The sequence below is a fragment of the Salvelinus alpinus genome, chromosome 16, assembly GCF_045679555.1.
Source record: "Salvelinus alpinus chromosome 16, SLU_Salpinus.1, whole genome shotgun sequence".
In the NCBI taxonomy this organism is placed as follows: Eukaryota; Metazoa; Chordata; class Actinopteri; order Salmoniformes; family Salmonidae; genus Salvelinus; species Salvelinus alpinus.
In genome coordinates, this window is record NC_092101.1 from 29,920,676 (window position 1) to 29,932,740 (window position 12,065).

The window sequence follows — 12,065 nt, forward strand, 5'->3', positions numbered from 1 at the left end:
AGAGGGTTCTATATGAGGTAAATGTTTTTGATAAGACATCTGTGGCCTGTTTTTCTCGTCAGAAAATAATCCAAAGGCAACACTGAGCCTTGGAGGACTTGGAATATGTAATCATAAAGTTAAGAAGGGTATGACTTATTGTGCGTATCATGGCTTACAGCCTACACTTTCCTGTTGTAAAAACATAATGTCTAAACAACTAGAGAATGTCATCATCTGTCACCACATTCTTGTCTTACCAGTTAGTTGTTAAAGAGCAACTGAATCTGTGCAGCATTTTACTGACTATTTCATAGCTGTATCTGACTCCTCTGAATGGGTGTTTTAGGACCAGGCTGAGGGAGACCATGAGAAGAACCATCTGAGGGACCAGCTGGGGAAGCTCAGGGAGCAGAATGAGAAGATGGAGACACTGATAAACATCCTGGAGGAAGAGAAGAGGAGACTGGGGACAAACTAGAGAAAATGACTGATGCTGGTGAGTAGCAGTTTCTCTCCTGACCCACTAATTTTTGGACTCAATAGCCAGTCTCTCATTGATTATAGTTTGCGCAAGCACCACTGACTCCCTGGTTGCTGTCCTTAGATAAAGAGCTGGTTCTGGACTTAGAGAGCATGAGGTCTAAACATGGTGTATGTGGGAAGGACCACTCCCCATCTCGCCTGGATGCGTTTTTCAGGAGCCTGGAATAGGAGAGGGACTATTACCGACAGGAAGCTGAGCGCTACCACAGGGCCAGGAGACATGGACCTCGGCCCCACCTGCAGCAGCCAAGGCAGGAGCCCCAGGGGGAGAGCAGGCTGGCATGGCACGGTGGGAGAGCCAGCCAGTCCACAAATGCAAAGAATACATAGTTATGTTCTCATTTACTGTGTATACATACATAAACGTACTGTATAAGTCTTATGTTCATTATATTCGTTAGCATGTGCCCCTGTGACAACAATTTTAGACCCCCTTGTGGCCCCCCTAAATGTGGAGTATGAAATAATTTTCACATAACTAACTTTTGCTCTTGTTCTTTTTTTACATCCGTTATTAGACAGAAAATGCAAATAAATAGTTGAATGATTATGAACATGGTCTTTTGCCTGCTAATGCCTGCAATGCAGTGAAGAAAACAATATGACAACAATAACGTTTAACTGGCCCCAGCTTGGCCCCCCCAGTTGAAATGGTCTAGAACCGCCACTGCATGTATGGTAAAGGATTTATTTTTTGTGTGCTGTTTAGGGGGGCCGTGTAGAGTTAGAGCTCTCCTGGACAGTGAAGGAGAGGGATGAGCTCCAGGCTGTACTGCTGGGCTTTGAAAGACACATAGAAGACATCCAGACCAGTGTGAAGGCCCTGACTGCTGAGAGACCAGCTCAGTGAACAATGCCAATAGCTGGGGGGGCGCTAGAGAGCGTGCTATGGAGTATACGGGTTTTGCTAGAGCTCCACTCAATTTTGAAACAAATTAATATTTATCTTAACCTCTCACAACCTATAACTTCAAACATTGTCTGGCAATATGTCAAATGGAAAAGGCACCAAAAAAGGGGGCGCTAAACAAGATAATTTGAATGAGATAGACAACAAACCAATTCGAACATCGCCGACCCACGAGGAGTTAGCTGAAGATGCTAGCTCCCAAGAGTTCCCCACAGAACCTACTCAAAGTGACCTCCTGGCAGCCATAAACTCATTAAGCAAGAAGGTGGACACAAGGTTGTCTGATATCTCAGAGTATTGGGACTTTGACTGAAACTGTGAAGGCATCTAAGGTAGGGTGACCAGACGTCCCTGTTTTCCGGGGACAGTCCCCGTTTTTGGTGGCCTGTCCCTGGCTGGAGCTGTCCCCGGAAATGTCCCCGTTTTTAACTGTGTCCCCGTTTTTAACTGTTCATTCACTCTTCTAACTACTTGCTCGCGCTAGTTTTAGAGAAAACTGCTGTGGAAAACTCAGAAGAAAACTCAGGCCAGAAGCTAGCAAGTGTCAAGTGAATCCACAACATCACCACAAACAAACAAAGTTACACTTGTTTGAGATACTAGCTAATGATGTTATAATGTCACAATTTATTATATAGATAGATGCTCTGCTTTATAAGGTTTTAAATAGCTAATGTTAGCTAGCATAACCTATGTCGACTAAGTTATCTAGCTAGGTTAGCCAGCTACTGTCATGGTAGCTAGGTTAAAAAACGTTCACATGTAAACAAGCAGTGGACCGGCTATTTTGAAAATATGATTAATTTAAATTAATGCACAATTAATTATGAGAATATTTATTCGTAGATTACAATGTTAATGGTTTGGCATTATAAGTAGTGTGAAAATATATTTAGACATTTTCATGGATAACATTAGCATAATGTTTTCTGTTAGTGTCACGTTCGTCGTATGGAGGAAGAGAGGAGGACCAAGGCGCAGCGTGATAGTAATACATTCTTCTATTTATTTACCGAAACGAAGAACACTTGACAAACTATACAAAAAACAACAAAACGATCGTGAAGCTATATACGAAAAGTGCAGACACAGGCAACTTACACATAGGCAATAACCCACGAAATCCCTAAAGAATATGGCTGCCTAAATATGGTTCCCAATCAGAGACAATGATAAACAGCTGCCTCTAATTGAGAACCAATCTAGGCAACCATAGACATACAAACACCTAGACTAGGAAACACCCCATAAACATGCAAAACCCCTAGACAAGACAAAACACATAAATCCCCCATGTCACACCCTGACCTAACCAAAATAATAAAGAAAACAAAGATAACTAAGGCCAGGGCATGACAGTTAGAGAGTGGAGAGGAGGAAGACTGGATAGGAAGAAGAGTGAGATAGAGGAGGAAAGGTAAAGATATGATTACAGAGACTGCCAATTTATTATTCCAAACCATTTCTTTTTGGATAAAATACAAAAATGAGGCAAGCAATGGGAATCTGTTAACCAAAGTATTTTATCTAATAGTGTGCTATTTATTATTAAAGATTGGAGAAGGAGAAGGAAAAATTAAGGGAGTAAAAAGAGTGTGGAAGAGTGAGGTGGAAAGGTAAAGAGAAGGAAAGGAAGAAAGAGCAGGAAGACGAGTGGAGAAAGATTGGAGGAGAAGAAAAAGTTAAGACAGTAAGAAGAGTGACACAAGGAGAGTGAAGAAGAGCAGACAGAGGAGGTACAATGGCTCTTTCCAAGAAACGGAAATGCCATTTTAATGACAACATGATGAGAGAATTTCCATTTATACGCTCAGGTCAAGACGATAGAATGGTTAACTGCACCCTTTGTAATTCCTCTTTTTCAATTAGCTCGCTTTGCTCGCTTTGAGGACAATACAGTGCCACTGACACGGCCCGCCACCAAAACCTGTGGGCCGACCCCAGTGGTGAGGGTTGGAAACAACATCTCCCCCCCGCTGATCCTCAACACTAGGGCCCCACAAGGATGCGTTCTCAGCTTTCTCCTGTTCACCCATTACTGCGTGGCCATGCACGCCTCCAAGTCAATCATCAAGTTTGCAGACGACACTACAGTAGTAGGCTTGATTACCAACAACGACGAGACGGCCTACAGGGAGGAGGTGAGGGCTCTCGGAGTGTGGTGTCAGGAAAATAACCTCACACTCAACGTCAACAAAACAAAGGAGATGATCGTGGACTTCAGGAAACAGCAGAGGGAGCAGCCCCCTATCCACATCGACGGGACAGTAGTGGAGAAGGTGGAAAGTTAAGTTCCTCTGCGTACACATCACAGACAAACTGAAATGGTCCACCCACACAGACAGCATGGTGAAGAAGGTGCAGCAGCGCCTCTTCAACCTCAGGAGGCTGAAGAAATGTGGCTTGTTGTCACCAAAAACACTCACAAACTTTTACGGATGCACAATCGAGAGCTTCCTGTCGGGCTGTTTCACCGCCTGGTACGCCAACTGCTCCGCCCACAACCGTAAGGCTCTCCAGAGGGTAGTGAGGTCTGCACAACGCATCACCGGGGGCAAACTACCTGCCCTCCAGGACACCTACACCACCCGATGTCACAGGAAGGCCAAAAAGATCATCAAGGACAACAACCACCCGAGCCACTGCCTGTTCACCCCGCTATCATCCAGAAGGCGAGGTCAGTACAGGTGCATCAAAGCTGGGACTGAGAGACTGAAAAACAGCAAGACACCCCCAATAGCAAGACACCCCCAATAAAGGAGTGGTTCTGCAGGTGGTGACCACAGACCACTTCTCAGTTCCTATGCGTCCTGATGTTTTGGTCACTTTTGAATGCTGGCGGTGCTTTCACTCTAGTGGTAGCATGAGACGGAGTCTACAACCCACACTAGTGGCTCAGGTAGTGCAGCTCATCCAGGATGGCACATCAATGCGAGCTGTGGCAAGAAGGTTTGCTGTGTCTGTCAGCGTAGTGTCCAGAGCATGGAGGCGCTACCAGGAGACAGGCCAGTACATCAGGAGACGTGGAGGAGGTCATAGGAGGGCAACAACCCAGCAGCAGGACCGCTACTTCCGCCTTTGTGCAAAGAGGAGCAGGAGGAGCACTGCCAGAGCCCTGCAAAATGACCTCCAGCAGGCCACAAATGTGCATGTGTCTGCTCAAACGGTCAGAAACAGACTCCATGAGGGTGGTATGAGGGCCCGACGTCCACAGGTGGGGGTTGTGCTTACAGCCCAACACCGTGCAGGACGTTTGGCATTTGCCAGAGAACACCAAGATTGGCAAATTTGCCACTGGCGCCCTGTGCTCTTCACAGATGAAAGCAGGTTCACACTGAGCACATGTGACAGACGTGACAGAGTCTGGAGACGCCGTGGAGAACGTTCTGCTGCCTGCAACATCCTCCAGCATGACCGGTTTGGCGGTGGGTCAGTCATGGTGTGGGGTGGCATTTCTTTGGGGGGCCTCCATGTGCTCGCCAGAGGTAGCCTGACTGCCATTAGGTACCGAGATGAGATCGTCAGACCCCTTGTGAGACCATATGCTGGTGCGGTTGGCCCTGGGTTCCTCCTAATGCAAGACAATGCTAGACCTCATGTGGCTGGAGTGTGTCAGCAGTTCCTGCAATAGGAAGGCATTGATGCTATGGACTGGCCCGCCCGTTCCCCAGACCTGAATCCAATTGAGCACATCTGGGACATCATGTCTCGCTCCATCCACCAACGCCACGTTGCACCACAGACTGTCCAGGAGTTGGCGGATGCTTTAGTCCAGGTCTGGGAGGGAGGAGATCCCTCAGGAGACCATCCGCCACCTCATCAGGAGCATGCCCAGGCGTTGTAGGGAGGTCATACAGGCACGTGGAGGCCACACACACTACTGAGCCTCATTTTGACTTGTTTTAAGGACATTACATCAAAGTTGGATCAGCCTGTAGTGTGGTTTTCCACTTTAATTTTGAGTGTGACTCCAAATCCAGACCTCCATGGGTTGATAAATTTGATTTCCATTGATAATTTTTGTGTGATTTTGTTGTCAGCACATTCAACTATGTAAAGAAAAAAGTATTTAATAAGAATATTTCATTCATTCAGATCTAGGATGTGTTATTTTAGTGTTCCCTTTATTTTCTTGAGCAGTGTATATTTCGGCAGGGATGCTCTTTCAAATAGTTGTTGGCTCAATGGCTGGAAGTATATGGGAACAGCTAGCATGTCATTTCACCCACACTGGAAGCAATGCCCCCCCCCCCCCCTTACCCCTGCCACCACTGCTGAAAAATATACTAGGGGAACCACTGAGTGACCTTTCGGGTACTGGCTCAACGCTCTTAACCACTAGAATGGTCCACACACACCAACACAGTCATGAAGAGGGCTTGACAATGCATCTTTCCCCTCAGGAGGCTGAAAAGATTTAGCATGGGCCCTCAGATCCTAAAAAGTTATACAGCTGCACCATTGAGAGCATCTTGACTGGTTGCATCACCACTTGGTATGGCAACTGCATCTGACCGCAAAGCACTACAGAAGGTAGTGCGTACGACCTAGTACATCACTGGAGCCAAGCTCCCTGCCATCCAGGACCTCTATACCAGGCAGTGTCAGAGGAGGGCCCTAAAAATTGTCAAAGACTACAGCCACCCAAGTCATAGAATGTTCTCTCTGCTACCCCCAAGCCATAAGACTGCTAAATAGTTAGTCCGGGTAGCTATTGGTTAACTATTTAACTATCTGCATTGACCCCTTTTTGCACTAACTCTTTTGACTTATCACATACGCTGCTGTTGCTGCTTATTATCTATCCCGTTGCCTAGTCACTTTATCCCTACCTATACAGTATGTACATATCTACCTCAATTACCTCGTACCCCTGCAAATCGACTCAGTACTGGTACTCCGTGTATATAGCCAAGTTATTGTTACTCATTTTGTATTTATTCCTCATGTTATTTTTTTAAATTATTTATATTTTTTTCCTCTGCATTGTTGGGAAGGGCCGAAAGTAAACATTTCACTGTTAGTCTACTCCTGTTTACAAAGCATGTGACGAAAACAATTTGATTTGATTTGATTAGATTCGTTTATTAGTCACATGCACAGCGTACGCAGATGTAATCGCAGGGTACAAAAAAAGAGAAGTGAATGAGAAAATAATTTACAAAAATAATAATATACACATTTACAACTGTAGCAATGATAAATGTCCATTGGGGGGTGGGGGCAGGGGAAGTGTCTGTTGGGGAGGGGTGTAGAATGCCCATACGGGGAGCAGCCCGGGGGAGAAGTGTGAAGTCAATGAGACAATAATGCAAATTATAATAATATACACATTTACAACTGTAACAATGTCCATTGGGGGGTGTGGGCAGGGTAAATGTTTGTTGAGGGGTAGGAAGTCCCGGGGGCAGGAGGGAGACAGGGGTAGCAGATAGCTGCCTAGTGGCTATTCAGCAGCTTGATGGCCTGGGGATAGAAGCTATTGGCCAGTCTGACAGTTTTTGCCATGATACTCCTGTACTGTCCAGGTCTGAGTGATGGAAGCAGGGAGAACAGGCCGTGGCTACCTGCCACCGAGGGAGGGCCCTCTGACCTTCTCATCCAATGGGTTTTGAGAAGAAGGCGAGGAGAGAGGACATGAGGAATCAAGGAAAATTATTGATATTCTCCCTGAGTCTGGGAGCTGACAGAGGAAGTGAAGGACTTGTGTATATATAAATTATTGATCCTATACTGACTCCTACTGGAAGACCAGCCTACCTACAGCTGCAAGCAGCTGTTTTCAGTTTCTGACTGCATTAGTTTATGAATGCCTTTCCAGCAGCATTTTTGCACATTGATCTGATGAAAGGTTGCCTACATTTTTGTTCATGACTTTAAGCCTAGAACTATCAGGGTGGTGTTAAATCACTGAAATGGTCCCAAACTATGGAGGCCTTTATGCTTTAGGAATTATTAAAGAACCCACTCCCATTGCAAGTAAAAATGGTAATTAATCTGGCTCCTTTTGCCAGGGTTGGCTCAAGATGCACAGTACAAAGAAGTCAGTCATGCCAGTCTTGATCAGAGAACAATAACGATGTGAATACGTTATGCCTCATGAATTAATTGAGAAAGCGCACATTCTTCACATATCATTTTTTTCCTAATATTTTGAGATCCATTGCAGGGCGGCTGACGGAAGTGAAATTTTAATTAGTGCAATACTAATTATACAAGACAGAAATATGATAGCCACTTCACCGTGACAGACTGAGAAGACTGTCAATGACGAACAAGCGCTTCCACTCCGAATAAAATACTAGGCCTATCCATACATTAGGCCTATACAAGATCAATAGCCAAAGCTATTTGTGTGAATATATGCTATATACAGGCAACCATTTTCGACCAACAGATGAGTGGCATCGCAGCGGAGATCGGTTGTGGACTTTGGGTGATGTTTGTGCCAAGCACAGCCTCCGCCAGCCACACCCTCCCGCCTCATGTGCTTGCAGGACTCGGTTTCTGTGCGGTTGTCTGTGCACTTTGCCGTGCGTGCGTGTCGGTGCGAGCACCCGCAGCATCAGTAACACAAAGAGGGTCGAAGAGCTGTGGATGGGAGATACAAGGCGCGGTGGGCAACTTCAAGACCGATTTGCGGGCAAACAAGATCACTTATAAGGTGGTGGGAGCTTGTCCTTTACTCTTGCATATTTTCTTAGTCTTAAATTGTGTCTTTATTTTCAATAAGCTGCTGACCTTGTCACAGCCTTTCATTTTCATTGACCTGCTGACGATTGCTCCATCGTTCAGAGATGTGTGTGCACTGGAAAAGGACAGTGTCGTTTCATTTGATTATAAACGCGTAAATATATTTGGCATGGCTCGAATTGTGGAGATAATTGGCTATTTGGCATTTTCATTATATTATTTTATATTATTGCATTTGGAACACGTTCACCCTACAGCTTTCGTTTATGTTGGCTGTCTCAATTTACAGAAGGCATATTTGTGATAAAATATGAAATAAACGATAGATGCTTTGTTCTCCATATGCTTAAGTCAGCCTTTTTATATCAATGTATAACCAGGATTGCAGCTCCTACGTTATATTATAAACCCTTATTATGTTTTATCCCTGCATCTCTTTGTAGGCTACCTGTGCTGTGCCATATCCTATTGTGTCATGGACCAGAGAGATGGCATTATGCTTTTCACGCAATATTGTTTCGACCCGTATCCCCAGATGTCAGATGGAATGTCTAAAAACAGAAATCATTGTCTCAAACGTTGTAACACGGAAGGCGCGTAAAAGCGGGTTTGTTGAGTTTCAGCCAATGGTTTTTGGCCTAGTTTTCTTCAATGCAGCATGTACCGTTATAAATTGCAATGTTCATTTGACCTTAATATAGAGAACATGAATAATTGAATTTAGCCAGAAATTGACATTCAGAGCTGTTATCTGCAGTAAATACACTGTATCTCGGTTGGGTGATGCGAGTTGTGTTCATATCAGTTATAGTTGGCTTCTTTTGAGTATCTCATTAGCTTACACATTGCAGAGTAAGCAATATGATGATCCAGTAAGGCCCCATACCTTTATGTGTGATGTAGCCTGTAGAAAAACATATTATATTTTAAATAGCCAGCCATGTTTATGTCTCCAAGCCAGGGAGGGGAGCATTGTTGACATTAGGCCTCTGAGAGAGTTTCATATCTCATAGCACATATACTACCATTCAAAAGTTTGGGGTCACTTAGAAATGTCCTTGTTTTTGAAAGAAAAGCACATTTTTTGTCCATTAAAATAACATAAAATTGATCAGAAATGCAGTGTAGACATTGTTAATGTTAATGTTGTAAATTACTATTGTAGCTGGAAACGGCTGTTTTTTTATGGAATGTCTACATACAGTTGAAGTCGGAGGTTTACATACACTTAGGTTGGAGTCATTAAAACACGTTTCTCAACCACTCCACAAAGTTCTTGTTAACAAACTATCGTTTTGGCAAGTCGGTTAGGACATCTACTTTGTGCATGACACAAGTCATTTTTCCAACAATTATTTACAGACAGATTATTTCACTTATAATCACAATTCCAGTTCGTCAGAAGTTTACATACACTAAGTTGACTGTGCCTTTAAACAGCTTGGAAAATCCCAGAAAATTATGTAATGGCTTTAGGAGCTTCTGATAGGCCAACTGACATCATTTGAGTCAATTGGAGGTGTATCTGTGGATGTATTTCAAGGCCTACCTTCAAACTCAGTGCCTCTGCTTGACATCATGGGAAAATCAAAAGAAATCACCCAAGACCTCAGAAAAAAAATTGTAGACCTCCACAAGTCTGGTTCATCCTTGGGAGCAATTTCCAAACGCCTGAAGGTACCACGTTCATCTGTACAAACAATAGTACGCAAGTATAAACACCATGGTGTAACGCCCGGGGTGTAGTTGGGAAGAAGTCAGGCGCAGGAAGCAGAGAGTTCAGGGTAGCGTACTTTTATTCCACCACAATAGTGAACAGACGCTGACCAAAACAAATGCCCCAAACACGGTGGGACTTAAAACAGTCCAGCAAAACCCAAATACAAGGACAACAGTGACATACAGCCGTGTACAACATGTACATCGAAAATAATCCCGCACAACCAGCAGGCGGGCCGGCTGGTAAATAAAGCCCAACCAATCAACCGAAATTACACACAGGTGAAACCAATAAACATACAAGGGGAAAAAGGGATCAGTGGCAGGTAGAAGAATAGACTGCCTAGAAGGCCAGCATCCCGGAGTCGCCGCTTCACTGTTGACGTTGAGACTGGTGTTTTGCGGGTACTTTATTTATTGAAGCTGCCAGTTGAGGACTTGTGAGGCGTCTGTTTCTCAAACTAGACATTCTAATGTACTTGTCCTCTTGCTCAGCTGTGCCCCGGGGCCTCCCACTCCTCTTTCTATTCTGGTTAGAGACAGTTTGCGCTGTTCTGTGAAGGGAGTAGTGCACAGCGTTGTACAAGATCTTCAGTTTCTTAGCAATTTCTTGCATGGAATAGCCTTCATTTCTCAGAACAAAAATAGACTGACGAGTTTCAGAAGAAAGTTATTTGTTTCTGGCCATTTTGAGCCTGTAATCGAACCCACAAATGCCGATGCTCCAGATACTCAACTAGTCTAAAGGCCAGTTGTATTGCTTCTTTAATCAGAACAACAGTTTTCAGATGTGCTAACATAATTGTAAAAGGGTTTTCTAATGATCAATTAGCCTTTTAAAATTATAAACTTGGATTAGCTAACACAATGTGCCATTGGAACACAAGAGTGATGGTTGCTGATAATGGGCCTCTGTACGCCTATTTACATTTAAGTCATTTAGCAGACGCTCTTATCCAGAGCGACTTACAAATTGGTGCATTCACCTTATGATATCCAGTGGAACAACCACTTTACAATAGTGCATCTAACTCTTTTAAGGGGGGGGGTTAGAAGGATTACTTTATCCTATCCTAGGTATTCCTTAAAGAGGTGGGGTTTCAGGTGTCTCCGGAAGGTGGTGATTGACTCCGCTGACCTGGCGTCGTGAGGGAGTTTGTTCCACCATTGGGGTGCCAGAGCAGCGAACAGTTTTGACTGGGCTGAGCGGGAACTGTACTTCCTCAGAGGTAGGGAGGCGAGCAGGCCAGAGGTGGATGAACGCAGTGCCCTTGTTTGGGTGTAGGGCCTGATCAGAGCCTGAAGGTACGGAGGTGCCGTTCCCCTCACAGCTCCGTAGGCAAGCACCATGGTCTTGTAGCGGATGCGAGCTTCAACTGGAAGCCAGTGGAGAGAGCGGAGGAGCGGGGTGACGTGAGAGAACTTGGGAAAGTTGAACACCAGACGGGCTGCGGCGTTCTGGATGAGTTGTAGGGGTTTAATGGCACAGGCAGGGAGCCCAGCCAACAGCGAGTTGCAGTAATCCAGACGGGAGATGACAAGTGCCTGGATTAGGACCTGCGCCGCTTCCTGCGTGAGGCAGGGTCGTACTCTGCGAATGTTGTAGAGCATGAACCTACAGGAACGGGTCACCGCCTTGATGTTAGTTGAGAACGACAGGGTGTTGTCCAGGATCACGCCAAGGTTCTTAGCACTCTGGGAGGAGGACACAATGGAGTTGTCAACCGTGATGGCGAGATCATGGAACGGGCAGTCCTTCCCCGGGAGGAAGAGCAGCTCCGTCTTGCCGAGGTTCAGCTTGAGGTGGTGATCCGTCATCCACACTGATATGTCTGCCAGACATGCAGAGATGCGATTCACCACCTGGTTATCAGAGGGGGGAAAGGAGAAGATTAATTGTGTGTCGTCTGCATAGCAATGATAGGAGAGACCATGTGAGGATATGACAGAGCCAAGTGACTTGGTGTATAGCGAGAATAGGAGAGGGCCTAGAACAGAGCCCTGGGGGACACCAGTGGTGAGAGCACGTGGTGCGGAGACAGATTCTCGCCACGCCACCTGGTAGGAGCGACCTGTCAGGTAGGACGCAATCCAAGCGTGGGCCGCGCCGGAGATGCCCAGCTCGGAGAGGGTGGAGAGGAGGATCTGATGGTTCACAGTATCAAAGGCAGCCGATAGGTCTAGAAGGATGAGAGCAGAGGAGAGAGAGTTAGCTTTA

The 12,065-nt window shown here is 45.3% G+C and overlaps 1 protein-coding gene and 1 long non-coding RNA gene across 4 annotated transcripts in view; both read left to right on the plus strand.

Moving 5' to 3' along the window:
• Positions 1-328: 328 nt before the first annotated feature.
• On the plus strand, positions 329-1,083 carry LOC139541321 (uncharacterized). Its single transcript, XR_011668329.1, has 2 exons — positions 329-478; positions 681-1,083. It is a non-coding gene; the product is annotated as an uncharacterized lncRNA (long non-coding RNA).
• Positions 1,084-7,859: 6,776 nt separating this feature from the next.
• Positions 7,860-12,065, plus strand: part of LOC139541322 (capping protein inhibiting regulator of actin dynamics-like) — a 32,879-nt gene continuing 28,673 nt past the window's right edge. For 2 of the 3 annotated variants that reach the window (XM_071345848.1, XM_071345850.1), the window contains exon 1: positions 7,862-8,099. The gene's annotated coding sequence lies outside the window, so the exon portion shown is untranslated. Of the gene's footprint in view, positions 8,100-12,065 lie in introns of all 3 variants that reach the window. The other variant, XM_071345849.1, reaches the window with a different exon arrangement.